Source organism: Salvia splendens, chromosome 13 (genome assembly GCF_004379255.2).
Source record: "Salvia splendens isolate huo1 chromosome 13, SspV2, whole genome shotgun sequence".
In the NCBI taxonomy this organism is placed as follows: domain Eukaryota; kingdom Viridiplantae; phylum Streptophyta; class Magnoliopsida; order Lamiales; family Lamiaceae; genus Salvia; species Salvia splendens.
Window position 1 is genome coordinate 10,030,361 of NC_056044.1, and position 20,235 is coordinate 10,050,595.

The 20,235-nt window shown below is 40.7% G+C and overlaps 1 non-coding gene across 1 annotated transcript; it reads right to left on the reverse strand.

Moving 5' to 3' along the window:
* Positions 1-1,981: 1,981 nt before the first annotated feature.
* LOC121763149 lies at positions 1,982-2,088 on the reverse strand. The gene has a single exon (XR_006042392.1). It is a non-coding gene; the product is annotated as a small nucleolar RNA R71 (small nucleolar RNA).
* Between the last annotated feature and the right edge of the window lie 18,147 nt (positions 2,089-20,235).

The window sequence follows — 20,235 nt, forward strand, 5'->3', positions numbered from 1 at the left end:
GTCGGGCGTTCTGATTTCAACTAAACGCCCGGTCGGGCGTTTCCCGCGAGGCCATGCAGTAGCCTTTCGCCCGGTCGGGCGATTACATCCTTTGAATTCGCCCTGTCGGGCGTTTTAGTCGCGTAACTGCGATTTTGCAGTTGACCCAGCGGTTGATGGATTAAAAAGGCTGGGAAAATGAATTGGAAGGGGGGAACGAGACAGAGAAAAAGACAGAGGGAGAGAAAGGAGGAGAGGAAGAAGAGAAGGAAGGCATTCCGGCCATTATTCCGACCATCCATTCCCGAATCCCGACTCCACTCGACGAGAGCATCACACCTATGGTTTTATTTCTACATTCTACCATGTGTATAGGCTAGGCTCTCTTTGTTGCTCCGAGTTGTAATCTAGGCTTGTGTATTTGTTTTAACACCTTGAATCGTATGTTTGATACCAACAATGTGTTTGATAATTAAAATGCTACGTTTTTGGCTAATGATGTAGTGTTGTTAAATCTTAACTATTGTCTCTTTAACATAGCTTAGGATTGATCGTTTGTTGGTATGCTTTCGATTTAGAACTGTTCAGGGGATAAATTGATAGTGGATTAGGTAAGTGATTATAGTAGACGACATTTATTCCCGCGCATCCGCAGGAATTAAATGTCGTTGAAAGTTGGTTCATGGAACAAGTGTTCAGCTGACTGTGAACTATACGTCGTAGACATGTTCAGTGCACGCGATTAGGTTGATAATTATAATCCCGTCGTATGTTTCGTTGTAAATGGTGTAAAACAACGCAAGCTTAGTGAGCAACTTGGAGTGACCTGTCTTTCTCGTGTCAAAAATCTCATTTCAGTAGCTTAAGTTAGTTAACCATCTCAAAATCAAAACAAAATCTTTTGATACTTTGTGTAGTCATATTAAGTGTAAGCAATCTCGCCTCCCTGTGGATCGACACTTGAAATACTACTACGATACTGTATTATTGCAGTAGTGTAGTATTATTAGAGTTAAAATAATTGAACTTGATAATCTTTTTACATTGATTAAGAACTCTAAAATATCACATCAAGTTTTGGCGCCGTTGCCGGGGAGGCAATAGCTTGTTTATGCTTAATTGTTTTAGTTTTTATTTTGTTTTGTTTGATTTTTCGTTTTGAGTTTTTTTAGGTACATTGTTCGTGTTCTACGGTGTGATAGCCATCTACCACGTCCGGACTTGAAGACGAAGGAGTGTATTATTTTAGGTAATTTTTAGCTAACTCTTAGTTTAGTTTTAGGTAGTTTTGTTTGCACACTAGCACACACGTTTTATAGGACTTACCCCGAAGTTGTCGAGAGGTCTCGCTTTCGGTAATTAGGAAATATTTTATGCTTGTGCTTGGTGTATTTTCTGTTGTGTAGGTACTAATAATAAAAAAAAAAAAAAAAAGTCGTGAATGCACACGAGATCTCAGGGTACACCGCCTTTCGGATTACTCTGTTATCAAAGAAGGAAAGGGTCAGGAAGTTCAGCCGGGTTTGAAATTCAACAGGATTCGCCGAGTCCAATCAGAGATAACCCATTGTTTGAGAATAGTGACAGTGATCTGGAAGCTGAGTCGATGGCCGACAATAATAACAACAACGCTGTCCCACCACCCGTTGTGAGGTTTGGCGACACTCTTAGATCGGGAATTGAGTACCCCGGAGAGTTTGCTTATGCGAACAACAACATCAACATTCCACCTCACTATATTAGTTTGGTGAATGGGGGGAATCTTTTCCATGGACAGGATGATGAGGACCCGGTGAGCCACCTCAATGCCTTCTACGAGTTGACGAACTCTCACAGACCCCCGAATGTGGAACACAATCTGATCAAGAGGGTCTTATTCCCATTCTCTCTGAGGGAGAAAGCAAGAGCTTGGTATGACTCTATCCCGGGCTACAACATAGCAACGTTCCAAGAGTTGAAGACGTTGTTCCTCTTGGAATACAATTCTCCTATGAAGATTGAGAAGTTGAGAGAGGAGATCACCTCTTTCCGACAAAAGTATGACGAGTCCTTCGCGGAAGCATGGAAGAGATTCACGGAATTGATAAGGAAATGCCCAAGTCACGGACTAGCTCTGGGGCATGACCTTTTGAAATTCTACAAGGGACTCAACAGTGAAGGCACGGGATTGGTGACTGCAGGTTCGAATGGGAACCTAGATGATCTAACTCACGATGAGGTGAGGGCTTTGTTTCAAAGGCTGGCCAACAATCAACGGAATTGGCACAATCCAAGGCGAGGGGCTGATAGAGCGGGAGATACATTTGGTGCTACCAAGGATGCGGAAAGAGTGACCGCAATTGAGGCTCAACTGGCGGACATTAGCACTCAAATGTCGTCGATGACAAAGGCAGTTAAATCTCTTCAACTGACTCCTCAACCCCAAGCTGTGACGGTGATGAGATGTGGGTTGTGCCAAGGCGGGCATCATACTGATCAGTGCCCAAGTCTTCAAGGACCACCTGTGGAAGAGGTGAACTATATTGGCAACAATCGCCAAGGGTTCAATCAAGGCAACCAATACAACAATCAGCAAAATTGGAGGCATCAACAAACGGGATGGAATCAGGCTGGTCCTAGCAACAACTCGGGAAATCAATGGAGGAACAACACTCAACCGCCGGGTTATGAGAAGAAGCCAACCGTCGAGGATCAGTTGGGGCAGATTCTCTCTTTCATGACTAAGAGTCAAAAGGAGAACGAAAATTTCAAGGAAAGGACGGTGGAAAAGTTTGGGCAGATGGAGGCGACAATGAGGAATCTTGAGACGCAGATAGGGCAGCTTGCCACAGCATCTCACACAAGAATTCCTAATGCTATCCCGAGTGATACGGTGCCCAATCCTAAAGGTTTTGAACAGTGCAAGGCAGTTAAGTTAAGAAGTGGGAAGGATCTTGAGTCTCCAATCATGCTAGATGCACAAAATGGCTCGAACATCTTGCACGCAGGGGCGGACGAGGGGATTGAGTGGGCTACTACCGAAGCTAGGGAATTTCAACAAGAAAAAGAAGAGTCAACCATGAGTGATATCCACAAGAAGAATCCACTAAGTCCGGCAATGGACCCGAAGTGTCCATTTAATTTTCCAGATTTTATCCCGCCACCACCTTTCCCAGTCGAGAATAAGAAGAAGGGTAGGAAAATAATTCAAGAGAAAGGACTCGATTGGATGATGAACATTATCAGGAAAGTTAATGTAGATGTGTCCCTGGTGGATTTGTTCCTACACTTTCCTAAATTCTCCAAGTTTTTTAAGGATCTTATTGCGAAAAAGGAGAAGATACAAGACGATGGTGTGGTGATATTGAGCGCATTTTGCTCACAATTTGTGAAGGGAAAGATGCCGGCAAAGAGAAGAGACCCTGGAAGCTGTGTGATCCCATGTGAGATGGGAGATAAGGAGTTCCCAAAGTGCCTACTTGATCAAGGCTCGGGAATATCATTGATGGCTCTGAAAACCGCACGGTCAATCGGTCTAGAAGCGAGGATTGAACCAATCGACATTGACCTACAATTGGCGGATCATTCAATTGTGAAACCAAAAGGTATCATCGAGGATGTCTTGGTGAAGGTTGATAGATTTGTACTCCCGGTTGACTTCATTGTCCTAGAGATGGAAGAGGACAAGGATATGCCTATCCTATTTGGTAGGCCATTTTTAGCAACCGGTGATGTTGTGATAGAGACCAAGACAAATACGGTCATGTTTCGAGTAGATGGAGAGAATGTGGTGATCAAGCAAGAGAAGGCGGGGAAGCGCCTATTGGAGCCTGGATAGAGTTAGACAAGGATGAAGAAGGTCGAGCCAACGACTATAAACAAATGCGCTGATTGGGAGGCAACCCAAGTTTTTTTGTTTTTATTTTTGATTTCATATGTTGGAGGTTTTGTTTGCTCAATTCTTTCCTCCAACATTTTGTTTTGAATTGAGAGTTTCTTTTTGTAGTTTTTGTTTTTTTTTTGTAGGAGCAACTGGGAGTTAGGATTGGAGCTTAGGAAGAAGCACACCTGCAAAGGATTTTTTTACACCCACCCTCCCACCCGAATGCACTATGGACGTCATGCCAAGTTTGGGGGAGTTTCCTTTCCCTTTACTTTATTTGTCTTCTTTGCATGCATTGAGGACAATGATGCATTCAAGTTTGGGGGGGTTATGAATGATTTGTGATGTATGTTTTTTGGGTGTTTTGCGTGATAAAGATGTTTTGAATCTATGTAGTTGACGGGTGCATGCTTTATCTTCGGCTTTCTGGTTAGGAAATCTTACTTGATCTTACTTGATCTTTGAAGCTTAGGATGAATGGAATGGGTGCATGAATTTATTTGAAAGAGCATGTTGTGATTACATCCGATTTCTTAAGTTGAGGAGAGTATGAAAATCGCATGACTTGTGGAAATTATTTTGGATTGATTTGCTTTATCGAGTGAAGTGCTTGCGTTCGTTTGTGTTAACGATTTGGGAGGACAAGGCACTAGGATGAACTCCATGGCCAAATGATCACATGCCTAGTCCATCAAATGATCCCCTAGAAGCCACCTTGAGCTTAATTTCTTATTCTTTGTGTAAACACTTAGCCAAACACTTAGCCACTGAAATAAGCCTAATTTTAGCCTCATCGATAGACCTTGCTACTATTTGGGTGCTAAATACAAGTTGAGCTTTGTGGTTTGAGTTTGAGTGTGGGTGGTGAATTGTAAAGAGTAGACATTTCTAGACTTGATAGAAGGTGAAAAGAATGAAGTTCTAAGAAAAAAAAAACAAGAAAAAGAAAAAGACGACCTCCAAATTCACAAAAGTCGAGGTCTTTACAAAAACAAAAAAAAAAGAAATAAGTTGATGAAATAAAGATAGAGCTTCTATGTTTGTTTGTGTAATCTCGTCTGGAATAGATCTCAAGTTTGGGGGAGTGTGGGTTTGGTTGTAATTTTTCGTTGGTTAATCTTTGGAAGGAAGTTGTAGGAGGGAAGATTTTGGCACTCAAATGTGTAGCCTTTGAGCTCACTATCCATACTTATCCTACCTCGTCCCTAGCCCCATTACAACCTTGAAATAAGACCTTGGACCTTATCGTTGATGCTTGTGGATGTTGTGTAAAGAACTTGGTAGAGTTAAAGAGGTTCGATTTGAAATCTGTGAGTCTATGTGGTTAGTATTGCTTAATGAGTCAATGATGATGGTTTGAGTTGTTTGATTGCATGCTTGGACTTATTTTGAAGTGCACCTTAACTTGACGTTCTAGGGGGATGAGTGATTGTTCTTGAGAGTGGGAAATCTCGATTGGAAATGTTGGGGGTTTAGATTTTGTCACTCACGTCCCTACATGATTCTTTGTGATGAAAATTTCTCTGCGGGGTAGACTTGCATTGAGTTTTTGTGCTAAAAAAATGTACCTTGCTCGGGGCGAGCAAGAGCTTAAGTTTGGGGGTATTTGATGCGAAGCTTATTTCCTATTCTTTACCCCGGATTTCATGTTAATTATAACTCACCAAGTCGTGCTTTGAGTGTAGTTTCGGGTGTTAGAAGCTGGAAGTTCGTCGGAAATGCATAGCTGAGATTCCAGAGAGTTCGCCCGGTCGGGCGTTTTGATGTCGCTAAACGCCCGGTCGGGCGTTTCCATATTGTGCATGCGGAGTCCAGAAAGTTCGCCCGGTCGGGCGTTCTGATTTCAACTAAACGCCCGGTCGGGCGTTTCCCGCGAGGCCATGCAGTAGCCTTTCGCCCGGTCGGGCGATTACCTCCTTTGAATTCGCCCGGTCGGGCGTTTTAGTCGCGTAACTGCGATTTTGCAGTTGACCCAGCGGTTGATGGATTAAAAAGGCTGGGAAAATGAATTGGAAGGGGGGAACGAGACAGAGAAAAAGACAGAGGGAGAGAAAGGAGGAGAGGAAGAAGAGAAGGAAGGCATTCCGGCCATTATTCCGACCATCCATTCCCGAATCCCGACTCCACTCGACGAGAGCATCACACCTATGGTTTTATTTCTACATTCTACCATGTGTATAGGCTAGGCTCTCTTTGTTGCTCCGAGTTGTAATCTAGGCTTGTGTATTTGTTTTAACACCTTGAATCGTATGTTTGATACCAACAATGTGTTTGATAATTAAAATGCTACGTTTTTGGCTAATGATGTAGTGTTGTTAAATCTTAACTATTGTCTCTTTAACATAGCTTAGGATTGATCGTTTGTTGGTATGCTTTCGATTTAGAACTGTTCAGGGGATAAATTGATAGTGGATTAGGTAAGTGATTATAGTAGACGACATTTATTCCCGCGCATCCGCAGGAATTAAATGTCGTTGAAAGTTGGTTCATGGAACAAGTGTTCAGCTGACTGTGAACTATACGTCGTAGACATGTTCAGTGCACGCGATTAGGTTGATAATTATAATCCCGTCGTATGTTTCGTTGTAAATGGTGTAAAACAACGCAAGCTTAGTGAGCAACTTGGAGTGACCTGTCTTTCTCGTGTCAAAAATCTCATTTCAGTAGCTTAAGTTAGTTAACCATCTCAAAATCAAAACAAAATCTTTTGATACTTTGTGTAGTCATATTAAGTGTAAGCAATCTCGCCTCCCTGTGGATCGACACTTGAAATACTACTATGATACTGTATTCTTGCAGTAGTGTAGTATTATTAGAGTTAAAATAATTGAACTTGATAATCTTTTTACATTGATTAAGAACTCTAAAATATCACATCACAGATCGCTTGCAATGATGAATTCCGAACTTATATCGACGCAATCGGCTTTGATTGGTTGCTCAAGCACAGCACCGCCGAAGCTCCAATCGACCTGGCAAGGGAATTCTTCTCCACCTTCCGATTTAAGTCCACCACCGATCTGGATGCTAACTCCATCAAATTCCGGCTCTTCAATGAAGAGCATGTGATGAGCACCCGTGAATGGACTCTACGGATGGGACTGCTTACGCGCACAGAGGATGATGAGGGTTTGTGGAGCGAGAGAATGATTGGTCCGCCGAAGCTGACGCCGGGATTCAAGACACAGAACGCATGGGAGTTTGTGGCTCACCCTAGGGTAGGTCAGTTCAAAACCAGCTGGTCGAAGGCCCACCATATTGAGAACAGGGTCCTGCGATTCGCCCAGACCTTCATTAGCTACAACCTGATGGGCACAGCTAACAACGCTCTGACGACCCCCGACTTGTACTTTACTTGGTGCATGGGCAAGGGAGTACGTGTTCACTTGGGCTATTGGTTAGCCCAAGCCTGCCATCAAGTGACAGCCAACCCTTCCCGACATCTTTACACATGCCACCTTCTCGGGGCTTACCTGCAACGCAACGTTATTATGAAAATCCACAAGTCCTGCAGAGAAGTGAAGATGTGTCTACCCCCGGAGGTGTTCAACGTGGACTATTTTTTCAATAAGGGGCTGCTCATTACACAGGGAAGGGACGTGTGCTTTTATGAGGTTGGTCAGTCGGAGGCGCAGACGAAGCAGGAGCCTGAGATGGTGGAGGCGAAGGATACTGCTGACAAGGAAGCCGGAGCCATGATAGAAGTAGAAGAAGTAAGGAAAGAGATTGGATGGATGAGGTCAGAGATGAAAATGGTTTTGGAAGGGATTGTGGCCCTACGGGGTAAAGGAAGGGACCGTGCTGAGGATGCAGAAGTCAGAAAGTTAGTCGAGGAAGTGAGAAGCGACGTAGAGAATGTGAGGACGGAGGTAATCGGTGTACGAAAAGAAGTGACGGAGATACGGAGGGAAATGGGGAGAAGTAGAGAGGAGGTCGTAGCCCTGAAGGGGCGTATCACCGACTTAGTGGCAGAATCATCAAGGCGTTCCGACAGGATGGCGAAGGCCGTCGCACTGATGATGAAGATGACGAAGTGGCTTCAAGCGAAGTTCCCCGATACACCGATGGGACTTCCTGAACCTAGCGGCGGTTCCAAGACGCCGGGTCAAGGGAGTCTAGCTGTGCAGAAGCCGCCACAAGCCCAAAGGCCTCAGACCATCCCGTCTTCCTCCAGGCTGGTACTTTTGAGGAAAACCGTACCCCGACCCACAGAAGATCAGAAGGAGATGCCGGAGTCACCGGCAAGAAAGAAAGCTAAAGTGACCCCACAGACAGTGCCACCCAAGTCTGGCTCCCGCGGGGGCCAGAACCCGAAGTGAATTTCCCCCAGAACCAAGTAACTTTTACTTTTCTGTCTTTTACTTTTCGTTTTTTCGTTCGCTTGTGTTTTTATGTGCCAGCATGCATCGTTCTGTATATATGTGTTATACCTTTCTACACTTAGCCCAATTTTTGGTCTAAGTGTGAGAAGGGGTTGCTTGTTTTGGTTTTGTATGTTGCGCTTTCTCCCACTTAGCCCGATGTTCGGTCTAAGTATGAGAAGTTTTGTTTTGTTTTTGTGCTTTGTTTGCGTTTGTGTCTGTTGTCTGCTGTTCTTACTTCCTTTTCCCCCCTTCACTAGGATAGCTTGGGGACAAGCTTGAGTGAAGTGGGAGGGGGGGAGTAAGTATGGTGTTTGTGTTCTTTCTGTTTTAAGAGTCTTTAGGATGTGTGTTTCGCATGAGCTAGTGAGATAATAAGGCAGGTTTCCCTTAGTGAGAACGATTGAAGAGAGAATGCATGTCAACTTTGACACCTTCTTCCTTAATAAACCAAAGGCGGTCTGAATGAAGTTGGGACGATGGAAAAAGCCCTAGATAACCCAGCTGTGCAGCCATACTATAAGAGCGAGTTATAAGCCTAAACACTTTTTTGTGCTAACATGTAAATTGGGCTGCCACTTGATGCTTAGGGAGTAGAGTATGAAGAAAAAGGGGGTTTTTGAGGTATAAGCTGGACGAAGTCCAGGAAATGGAGGTATAAGCTGGACGAAGTCCAGGAGATGGAGGTATAAGCTGGACGAAGTCCAGGGGGAGAAAGAAATTGAAATTGGAGGCATAAGCTGGACGAAGTCCAGGGGAAAAATATATATAGAAGGGGGAAGAAAAAGGAAAAAATAATAATAATAATAATAATAATAATAATAATTTTCTAAGGGCAGGAAGCAATAGTAACCTGACCCAGGAATTAAAAGGAAAAGAGAAGTAAGAAGGGTAAAACTCTCATAACCTAACGCATCAGTGGCATAACTTTAACTGGGGAGCGTTTTGATCCTAACATACCTGTGAGGAATGAGTGATCGAGCGAACTTAACAGCTGGGGTGTCAATAGGCTATCTTGACGAACTGACGGACCGTTTTGGTAGAAGAGGGAAGGGGGAAGATTTGAAGACTATAGACGATCGGATTGAACTTAAGCTTGTGGGGACGGTTGTCTACAAGTCGAACCTAGTTCATGCTTGTTTGTGTTTTGATTCTTTGTGTTGTTTTCTTTTATAAGTCTGTTTTTTTTTATTTTGCCAGTTGTCTAGGTCCAGGAGTCTGTTTTGTTTTTGTTTGTAGAGTCGTTCTTGAGGACCGTGCATTGAAATTCGCCTTATTTCTTTCTCTTGTCTTTCATACTTGAGGACAAGCATGGTTTAAGTGTGAGCAGTTTGATAAGGCTAATTTCATGCATCGGTCTAGGGGTTTTATTTCGTGAAATTACTGGGTCTAACGCATGTTTTAAGCCAGGTGTGTGAAGGATTTCGCTAGATCCAGGAAAAGAAGAGGACGCTTGCATAGTCCTAGGGAACTGGCGAAAGAGCGGACATTATGAAAGAAATTGCTTGACGGAGGAAGCCTCAGAGTTGAAGGGTAGAATAGGGATTTCTACGAAGACTCTAGAAGGCTATGTCCGCATCTATAAAAGGAAGAAGCATGCAAGCTGGAGGGACCTTCTCGGTGGAGGCCTCACGAACAGCCTGTTGCTAAGTTCGCTTTTCACATACTTGGTTCTAATTCGCGCTGGGGTTCATATTTAGCTTTCCGATAGTGTTGTGGGTTGTAACACCGTCCTTCTCTGGGGCGAAGAAACAATTTATTTCTGTTTTCTTTTCGTTTCTGCTGAATTCGCCGAGCTTCGCTGTTCGAAGCTCGGTCCTCTTTTGTTTCTGGATATTTCTCTACCTTTATGCAAGTTTCGTTTTCGCTTACGTAGATCGTGATGACTTTTGATGATTGATTGTGTTTACTTGAATTTTGGAGTTGGATTGTTGGAGTTGGTTGTTTTCGTGGTTATTTTCTGGATTACTGCAGGTTAACGGTGAGATCTGGAAGAATGGAGTTTGTTTGTGGATGAATCGGGGTTTTGTTTTGCTGATGTTGTGGAGTTGTTTGTGATTGTGGAATCTGGAGTTGATCGGAGCAGATCTGTGAGAATCGGAGTTATGGAGTTGATTTTGTTGGTTGTTGAGTTCGGATGGCTTGGATCCGGAGTGGATTGAGCGTCTGAAGTAATTCTGAGCAGGAGTGTTTTAATTTTATGCCTAGCTTACGTGTTTTCATTTCATTTCGTCTAGTTTACGTAGATCTGATGTATTTCCGATTCATAGCAAGTTTCCGGAGTCCAAATCTTTATATTCTGTTTGAATTTAGGAGTGTGCTCTGTTTTCTTCATCTGCGAGTTTAATTTAGTTGCGAAGGTGCATGTCGTAGTTAGCTGGAGCATGGGTTGGTTATCTGCAGCTTTTTACCGTACTTGCTATTTTGGGAAAGATGGTCCCCACTGTTAGTTGCTTACTGTTTAGCTAGATTAGGTAGTCGTTTACTCAGTCTAGGGGGTAATTGGGTCTGTCGGTATTGATGTTTGACTCCAGTAAGTTTTCTGTGTCCTAGGTCTAGCGTTTACATTTCTTGCCTAAATCTAGTGGTAGTTTAAATCTCAACCCCTTTGTGTGGCAGCAGCCGTTTGTTCCCATAGTCTCTTAGCACTACTTTGTGAATCCATCTCTGTGGGATCGACCCCACTTCCCTATACTAATTCATAGTATTCGGGTTGAGGGATTTATTTTTGAAGAGGAGTCGAGTGTGTCCAACGACAAAAACACTGTAGTTCTCTAGAGTTCCTGGACCCAGTGATCCAGCGGATTTAAGGAGCGTTGTGTCTGGACCGAGCTTTGCATTAATTCTCATATGTGCACACTCGCTTACTCCTGAGTCTAGTCATTCGACATTAGAGTCGAGCGATTACATCCTCCACTTCACTAACCTACTTCTTAGGGGGGTCAGCAGGATACACGTTGTCTCTCATACCATAGTGAGTGAAAAGGACGTCAAGTTTCTTAGGCCTTTCTAGATATGATGGCATGGAATAAGAAAGGAGTGTAATGAACATAGGAATAGAACAATGATTCAATTCTATTCTCTTGCTTGGTAGTGATAAGAAATATAAAAGGAATGGAATTGTTATTCCTTGAAAATTTAATATCACTTATATTTTCGTCAGTTTCCAAAAATTAGTCACATTTCAATTTTATCATTTTTGGTAGTGGACATCGCATTCCAGTAACTCATTTTCACTCACATTTTATTATAAAACTAATATATAAATGTAGGACTCACATGCCACTAACTTTTTCAACTCACTTTTTATTATATTTTTTAAAACTCGTATCAGGTCAAATGGTGATAAATTATTTTTAAAACTCGTATCAGGTCAAATGGTGATAAATTATAAGGAATGAATGGAGTAAAATAATTATGCTTCTTTGGGTTTGAACTTTTGTTTCATTCTTCTTCTTGACTCAGTTTAGCTATTGTTTTGTAGACATAGTTTCTTTGCTCTTCTTATTATTACGTGGTTGGTCTGTTTTTATTCTGATATTATTTTGCACTCTACCTTATCACTACTTTTGATTTAAGATATTTGGATTATCAAAGAAAAAGTATAGATTTTAATTCACGAATACGCCTATATTAGGATGTACTAGGAATTGATTATGATGCAAAATGGTAATTTTCAAACAATACATGGTTTAGTTGGCATTAATATTTCTTTATATTCGCTTATCTAACAATTGTTGGGATTCTTCTTCTTACAAGAGATAAAAGCCGGGCATAATACAACCCAAAGAAGGAATATAAAAGAACGAACTGGACCGAAATTACAAAGGAAAAAATTGAAACAGTAAGACCGTAAAAGTGTTTAGCCGAGTCGAGGAGGCCTCTTTCCGCAAGACGAGATAAGCTCCGGTAGTGCTCTCGGTTTGGCGTGTCGTCCCCAAAGATAAAACGGCTACGTCTCTGGTGAAGCAGCACCACAATCAACAGAGCTCCGGCGAACTGGATGGAGGAGAGGGCAGAGCTTTCGACAGGAAAAAACAATGCAGGAGAGGGAGAGAGCTTATGATGCTATATGCTTTGTGAATGTTATGTAGAGATGCATGGAATGGCTAGCCTATTTATAGGCGCAGTCCACTGCTGGGGGTCAACAGCCATGATGGCTGCCATCATTGCGAGATTGTAACTGCCGAACTTTACGGGCGTTACAAACCGTTATGAGAGCTGCTCCTTGACGCATCGGGACACGCGCGCGTCTAGGTTCGTAATGATGTGGACTTCATCACGTGTCAGCCACATAGGCTCTTACCGCGTCATACTGACGATGTGTCATCCCACTTGGCTTGCTGGTGTGGAAACGTTGGTGGTCAAAAAAGAAAAAGAACTACACCAACCAGCCTTGGGGTCGAGCCCAAGCACCAAGCCCCACGACCACCCAAAGACCAATTGACAAGGACAAGGACAAGGGCAAGGGCTCGAGGCTCGCGGCGGCTACTCCGAACGTAGATCGACTCTATATTATTTAATTTCACAAAATTAAATGTCTCATTGTAAGTATTCTTGGTCAAAGTCCTTTGACTGCAACGATTCCAACAACAATTAAATATTTTGTCTTACTCTCTTCATATTTGCTTATCTAACAATGACATATTTTGTGTTACTTATGACCTCAGAAATTATCCTACTACATAAACCTCTATTTTATTTACAACAGAAAAGTTTGAATTAGCAAAGCTTAACATTTCCCAGATTTTGAGGCAGACCACGTGAAGTGGCTAATTAAATTCTGTTTTCGACCACCAAGAGCACTAGTGACAATAGCTTATCTTAGTCTTGATTTTTTTTATTCTTTTGATTAAAAAGGATAATAATATTAGAATCCCACATCAACCGTGTTACTAAATTTTACTAATAATGTTCTAACATCTCAAAATAATAATCACCTTTGAATATACAAGCAACAAATCCCACATCAACCGTGTTACTAAATTTTACTAATAATGTTCTAACATCTCAAAATAATAATCACCTTTGAATATACAAGCAACAAACTATATAGGCCGTCGATCCACTTGTTATTAAAATTTTCGGTACAAAACTACATATATAGTTTTAACAAGTACGAGATGTTCGATTTGCAAGATTGTATCTCGAGATTAAATATGTAATGTGTTTGATTCATGAGATTGAATCTCACATCTCAATCCTAGATGGATAATATGGGACAATTAGTCATAGACAACCCTCTCCAACTAAATCATAGATTATATCTTGATACTATTTTATCTAAGAAACCGAACACCACATGACTCTCCTTAATAACTGGGTTGCGATAAACAGATTAATTCAAATAATAGACATGCCAGCCGAATTCAAAGCCACTAGATTAATTTCTTGTAAACGGCCAATTTTGAATTCCCTTATTCGAATTAGAGCTTCATGAATCCAATTTTAAGTTTAATTATTTAGTATTATTTCACACTTCGTGAGTATATTTGTAAAAGCTAGTACTAATACTATTTCCATATCTATAATGATATACATGCGTATGTAGTATTACTACTTGAAATAAAGTCTCTAACTGATCACTACTGCATGTTAAACGTATATAACATATGATCCCTGTAGGCTGTAGCTATTTCTATTAACTAAACCTCCCTCTACATTTTTAAACTAAACAAAAAAGAAATGAAAAGGAAGAAGTAACCAAAAAATAGTTAGGGAGTTCTTTACCAAAAAGAAAAAATAGTTAGGGAGCTAATATATATTGCAAATAGAAGCTTATATGCATGAAGAGGGTCACAAGATAAGGTACGAAACTAATGGGAAAACTAGACGTTGGGTCTCCATTATTTTGAGAGGACACTAAAAAAATGTGGAATGACTTGAAATTCGCCCTAAGTTTGTGAAAATGAGCTAAGGATCCAAAGTCATTGCTATATAACATTTTCTATAATTTGATTGACACTCTAAGTTGCTAATATTTGTTTGAAACTTTGGAGCTAAGCAAGAAGATAGTATTTAACTAAGAGAACTCTCAATTTAGTGTATGTGAGTTGTCTTGGCGGTAGACCCATGATGCTCGAGGCCAAAGGTTTCGGGTTCGAGTTTACTGTAGCAGGGCCTTTAAATTTATATTCATTTGCAAATTATAAACCAACCCTCAATTTCCACAAGACAATATGAGAACACAAACATCAAATTATTCCCTTACGCTAAAAAGAAGAGTTAAACTAAATAACTATACGATTAAAATATAAATTTGTATTTAGTTTAAATTAATTACTTTTGTCCACAAGTTGAACTCTTGATCTTAAAGATGTTAGGAAGAAAATGCAAATAATTATGCATATCAATGAGATAAACGAAAGAATTAATTACTGTTAAATTTGGATTTTATAAGTGTTTAGAGATAAGAATTGATTGATTTTTGTATACATTTGAATTTTAAAAGGACTTTAAAATATCTTATTCTCTATAATTTGGTATTTTAATTGACCTACCATTTTGTAAAGTTGTATAGAAAAAAGAGTTAAAAATATGTGAAAAACGGAGTGGAAACGAGCGCATGGAATGCATTGGAGTCCAGGCGGCGTTTCGGCAACTTGTTGAAACCCCGACAATTTTTCCAGAGAGCAACGACGCGGAATTCTGGAATGGGCCAGCGACTCGCCGAGTTGCAACGGTTGAGTTTCCTACCTATGAAAGGGCCACAAACACATTCATTCATGCCCCAAACATCATATTTTTGTCCCTCAGACATCCAGAAGGCTTTGATCACCAAGTTGAAGTGAGTTGCTAAATATTTATGTAGGTTTTAGTGAAGACAGACAAGTTTATATATATGTTTTGATTTAGGTAATTGAACCTTTTTCTTACATAGCTTTTATGATTGTTTTGATTGTTTTTGTGCTTTTACTGTCCGTTTGCCTTATCACCTTAAGAACTACTCCCTCCGTACCAATAAATATGAAACGTTTGCTTTTCGGCACGAGATTTTATGTAGTGTTGTTTGGTAAGTTAACGAAGAGAGAGTACAGTAAAAGAGAGGGAAAAGTAGACATAAAGTTATTTCTATTTTAGTAAACGTTTCATTTTTAATGGGACAACCAAAAAGAAAAACATTTTATTTTTAATGGGACAGGAGGAGTATATCCGTTTAGCTAAATTAATCTAGAGATAGTTATCTTTACGTGATAAAGTCTCCTTCGTGGAGAAGCTAAGGTGGTTAGTCACTCCTTGATAGTACTCCCTCCGTCCCCAATATATGTGTCCCATCTTGACGCGGCATGAGTTTTAAAAAATGTAATAGAAAGTGAGTTTAAAAAGTTAGTGAAATGTTAGTCCTACTTTTTTATATTAGTTTTATAATAAAATGTGAGTAAAAATAAGTTAGTGGAATGTGAGATTCATTACTAAAAGTAGTAAAAATGAAGTATGACAATTAATATGAGACGGACCAAAATGAAAAATCGGAACACATAATAGAGGGTGGAAGGAGTATAGAGTTATAGAAGAATTTTATTATCAATCCTTTATTTTGGATTTAGCAATCTCCTTATTTTTGTTCCGCAAAGAATGAGTTATATTAGGCATGCACAAGGATCACGAACCGCCGGTTCCGGTTCATGAATCGGCGGTTCACGGTTCAGGAAATGCTTGAACCTGAATCGGCCCGCCTAGCTCCCGGCGGTTCCGGTTCCGGTTCCGGTTAAAAAAACCGGCGATTTACGCGGCGGTTCAAAACCACCGGTTTTCGGTTTGAACCGCCGGTTCGACGGTTCGTCGATTTTTTTTATTTTTTACTTTTTGCATTTTTCAACTATTCAATTTTTAATCAAATTACATTACACTTTTCAAAGTTGTTTTTATATGAAATGTGAGTAAATAAAATTGAAAAAAATACCATTAAAATTGCAATTTTATTGAAATTGCATTTTTACAAGTTACAACAATTACAAATCGAAAACAAATGGCGGTCTTGAAGTCTTAAACAAAATTTAAATACATATGAGACTACTAGTCAACAACTAATTACAAATGACAAGAACGACGTTGAAGTTCTTAAACGTATAAGTGTATTATATATATACTCTTAACCGGCGAAGAAGATCTTTCTACATAACTAAATTAAGGACTCCTTTAGCAATTCAACTTTAAATGTTGAGTTTCGTCTAACAATCAACAATTATAGTAGAATTGTCAAAAGTTTCCCTCATTTAGCCGTATAGAGAAATATACTTCATCGACTAGAGTATATACAAATACAATTATGTAATTGTATTTGCATATTTTTAAAGTAGGAATTAATGGGAAAAAAAGAAATAAAAGAAAAAGGACTTGAGCTCAACTTAAATTTAAAATTTAAGTTGAGGTCCTACGTATCCCAATTGCTCATTTGCATTAGGGAATCAATGTTCATGTAGTTCTCTTACCTTACTTACCTATTTGGCTTGGCCGGCGGCGGTTGACGGTTGGCCTAAGCTTCATCCCCGGTGAATTCATCTTGTGATCCCTCTTGACGATCATCCCAATAATTTTCTTGTTCTCGGACGTCAGCTTTGGCCCAATCATCAAGTAACATCACGGCTTCCATATTTTTCGTCGAGAGCTTACTTCTTGATTCATCCAACACGGGCGAGCCAACACTAAAAGCGGACTCGACGGAGACGGTGGAAGCCGGAACAGAAATAATCTCCTTGGCCATTGAAGCAAGGATGGGAAAATCTTTCTCGTGGGTTCCCCACCAATCGAGGACGTCGATTTGGGCGGGAGGAGTAGGACCTTCATCACCAAAGGAAAAGAGTGAATCAAAATATAAATCTAATTCACTGACCATACCTGAGGACCTTCCGCCGGTGCTGTAGTTGTATAGGTCGGCTAGTTGGGATTGAGCGTTGGGGTCATCATAATCGGCTTGAAATGCAAAGCCATAGTTATGTTGTGGAGGAGGGGGTCTTCTGACTTGGTGGGTGTTATACTTGGTTTCATATTCGATGTAGAGAGAGCGCAAGATAAACTCGAGGTTTTGTTGAACAATTGACCGGTCCAGGAGGTTTATTTGAAAGGTTTCTGAGAGGTCGACTCCAAATTCGTGACTGGTATCGGATTGGATTGCTTGAAGGGGATCAAGATCAATTGAACTCAAATTGTTATAATAAAAATCTAAAATTCTAGAGGTACCTACTAATTTCCATTTTGGATCCAATACCTTTGCAATCAAAAACACGTTTGGAATCTCACTGAAATACTTGAGCCATTTTTCAATCATATAATACAAAACGCACATTAACTCGGGAGAAGAGGAAGCATTTTTCATTGCAGTTTTAAAACCAAGGGATATGTACATGCAATGCTCCAAAACACGAACAGCAGTGCAATAATAAACACCCGACAATTCAACAGTAGCATTTTTAAAATATTTGAACAATTTAAATAAAGACATACTATGATCCCAACAACTATGCGAAAGATATAAATCATGCACGAGATTAGTTCTATAAAAATCACATAAAACATCTTTATGTGTCAAAGTAGAATTCAAACAATCATATGTCGAATTCATCTATGAGACACAACCATAGTAAAATTCGTATACCTGACATTCTTTTGATGGCAATATTTCTTCCATGCTTTGTCAATAGGTGGCTTTTGATGGATTAATCTAACTGCATTTCTAATAGGAGAAAACTGCTTTTGCCATAATTCAAGCGCATCTTGTACACATAAATTTAAAATATGGCAAATGCATCTTTGATGAAAATACTTACCTCCAATTACCGGTGTACAAGCCGCAATCAAATCGGCAATACTTGCGGTGTTGGCAGTTGCATTATCAAAACCAATAGAAAATATCTTGTTGCATAACTGAAACTCATTCAACACTTGTATAATCAAAGAAGCAATTTCGGGTGCAGTGTGTGGAGTTTCAAATTCTTTAAAACCTATTAAACGCTTGTTCAAAGTCCAACTATTGTCCACAAAGTGAACCGTAATGCCCATGTATGAATGACGGTTAAAACAATCCGTCCACACATCTGAGCAAATGTTCACCCTGTGGCCCAAGTTAACTAAATAACGAGATAATTCTACCGTTTTCTCCAAGCATTGTCGAACGGTAGATCGTTGCACGGTCATTCTACCTATTCTTTTGATTGCTACATTCAAACCACTTTGCATAGTAACCTCAAATTTTTTATCATCAAAAACGTTAAAGGGCAAATGGTTCATAGCCGCCTATCTAGTCATTGTATCATCAAAATTCTTTTTCTCATATTTAAACAGAGGCGTACCTGACGAACCCGACCCGACGGGTTGGAAGTTTAGTTGGCTTTGGGTAGAGGTAGTGCCGCATTCTACCGGATGCTTTGGCACCAAATGGCGACGGAGGGTGCCATATCCACCACCGGCGGACCATTTGTACACTTTATTGCAATAGTTGCAGTAAACATGAAAATCCGAAGTCTCTTCTTGAGAGTTCGGATCGTGAGGACTTGGAATCACCACCGGGACCTTCTTGTAGTGTTTAACAAAAATATCCGATTTCAAAGCTTTTGTGGTGTTAGCGGGTGGAGGGGGAGGCATCTCCTCATTTCCGCCGATGCTAGACGGAATACGAGAATGCGATCTATCCTCGTTGTTGTCCGAGTCCGACGATATAGTAAAGTTGAACTCCTCATCTTGTTGGGAACGACCTCCCCTACCCCCACCTTGTTGCATTTCAGCAAGTAGCACGGCGGTCCTATGATCTTCTTCCATCTACAAATATTATATACGTGGAAGTTAAAAGTATGAACGCAAAAAAAAATTATGAAATTTTGAAATATGAATTGGAAAACAAATTTTTCATTACTTACTTGCATGCGTTCGGCTGCCAATCGGGAAACCTCTTCCATAACATCTCGACGACTAGGTCGTCGAGATTTTGAGGGACGCGAAGTACTTTGATCTTGGGCTATTCCCTTGCCCTGATCACCACGTCCCAATCCACCACGAGAAGAAGACATATTGAAAATATTGATAAATGAAAGTAGTATGGACTTGGAATGAAATATGTATGAAGTATAAAAGAAGTTGTAAATTATGAGCACAACAACAAATATAGTAGTGAGTAGAAAGTGTAGAATTGAAACGTAAACTTGCGCAATTAGAGAGAATGAAGAGAGAATAGAGAAATGAAGATTGAGAATGAAATCCTTGTTAACACAAGAATGGGGTAAGGAAATATGAAGGAGAAGTGGGGTATTTATAGGAGTAAAATTGGATTGAAATTTTTTTTTTGAAATTTTGAATTCGGCCGAACCGTCGGTTTACCGCCGAAACCGGCGGTTCAACCAGAAACCGGCGGTTCGTCCACGGTTTGTGTCAGAAAACCGGCGGTTTATGACCAGTTTTGCAGGCCTAAACACTGCACCTACGACCTAGCCTCTGAAAAGTCACCGGAACCGGCGGAAACCGGCTTCCAAACCGGTCGTTTCTGACCGAAAACCGCCATTTTCTGATGAAAACCGCCGGTTTTCCCGGAAAACCTCCGATTCCCACCGAAAACCGCCGGTTAACCTAAACCCTACCTGAACCCCTAGCCTACCGAACACTGTTTGACCCGTTGAACCGGCGGTTCATGTCACGACCGCACTTTCTAAGGATAGAAAGTATGGTTGATCGCGACTAGGGGAGGATGAAAGAAGCGGGGAAGAAAGGGGAAAACTGTGGCACAACTGAAACTTGAACTGAAATAACTCGAATTTATCGATATCAGAGTGCATGATACAAAGATTTTAAACTCGACTTTTACTTTGCAGCGGAAGAGTCAAGAGCAGATAACGTCGTGTATGGAGACACGGCGCATCCGAGTACTATTCTATCGAAGGATCTTCATCGTCTATGCTCAACACCGCCCGCCGTCATCACTGCTCAACCTGCACATTTTTAAAACATATGCAGGGCTGAGTACAGGAGTACTCAGTGGACACGTGCCGAAAACAAAACATACAAATATAAGTTGTCATCCATCAACAGTATCACACGGGGGTTTTC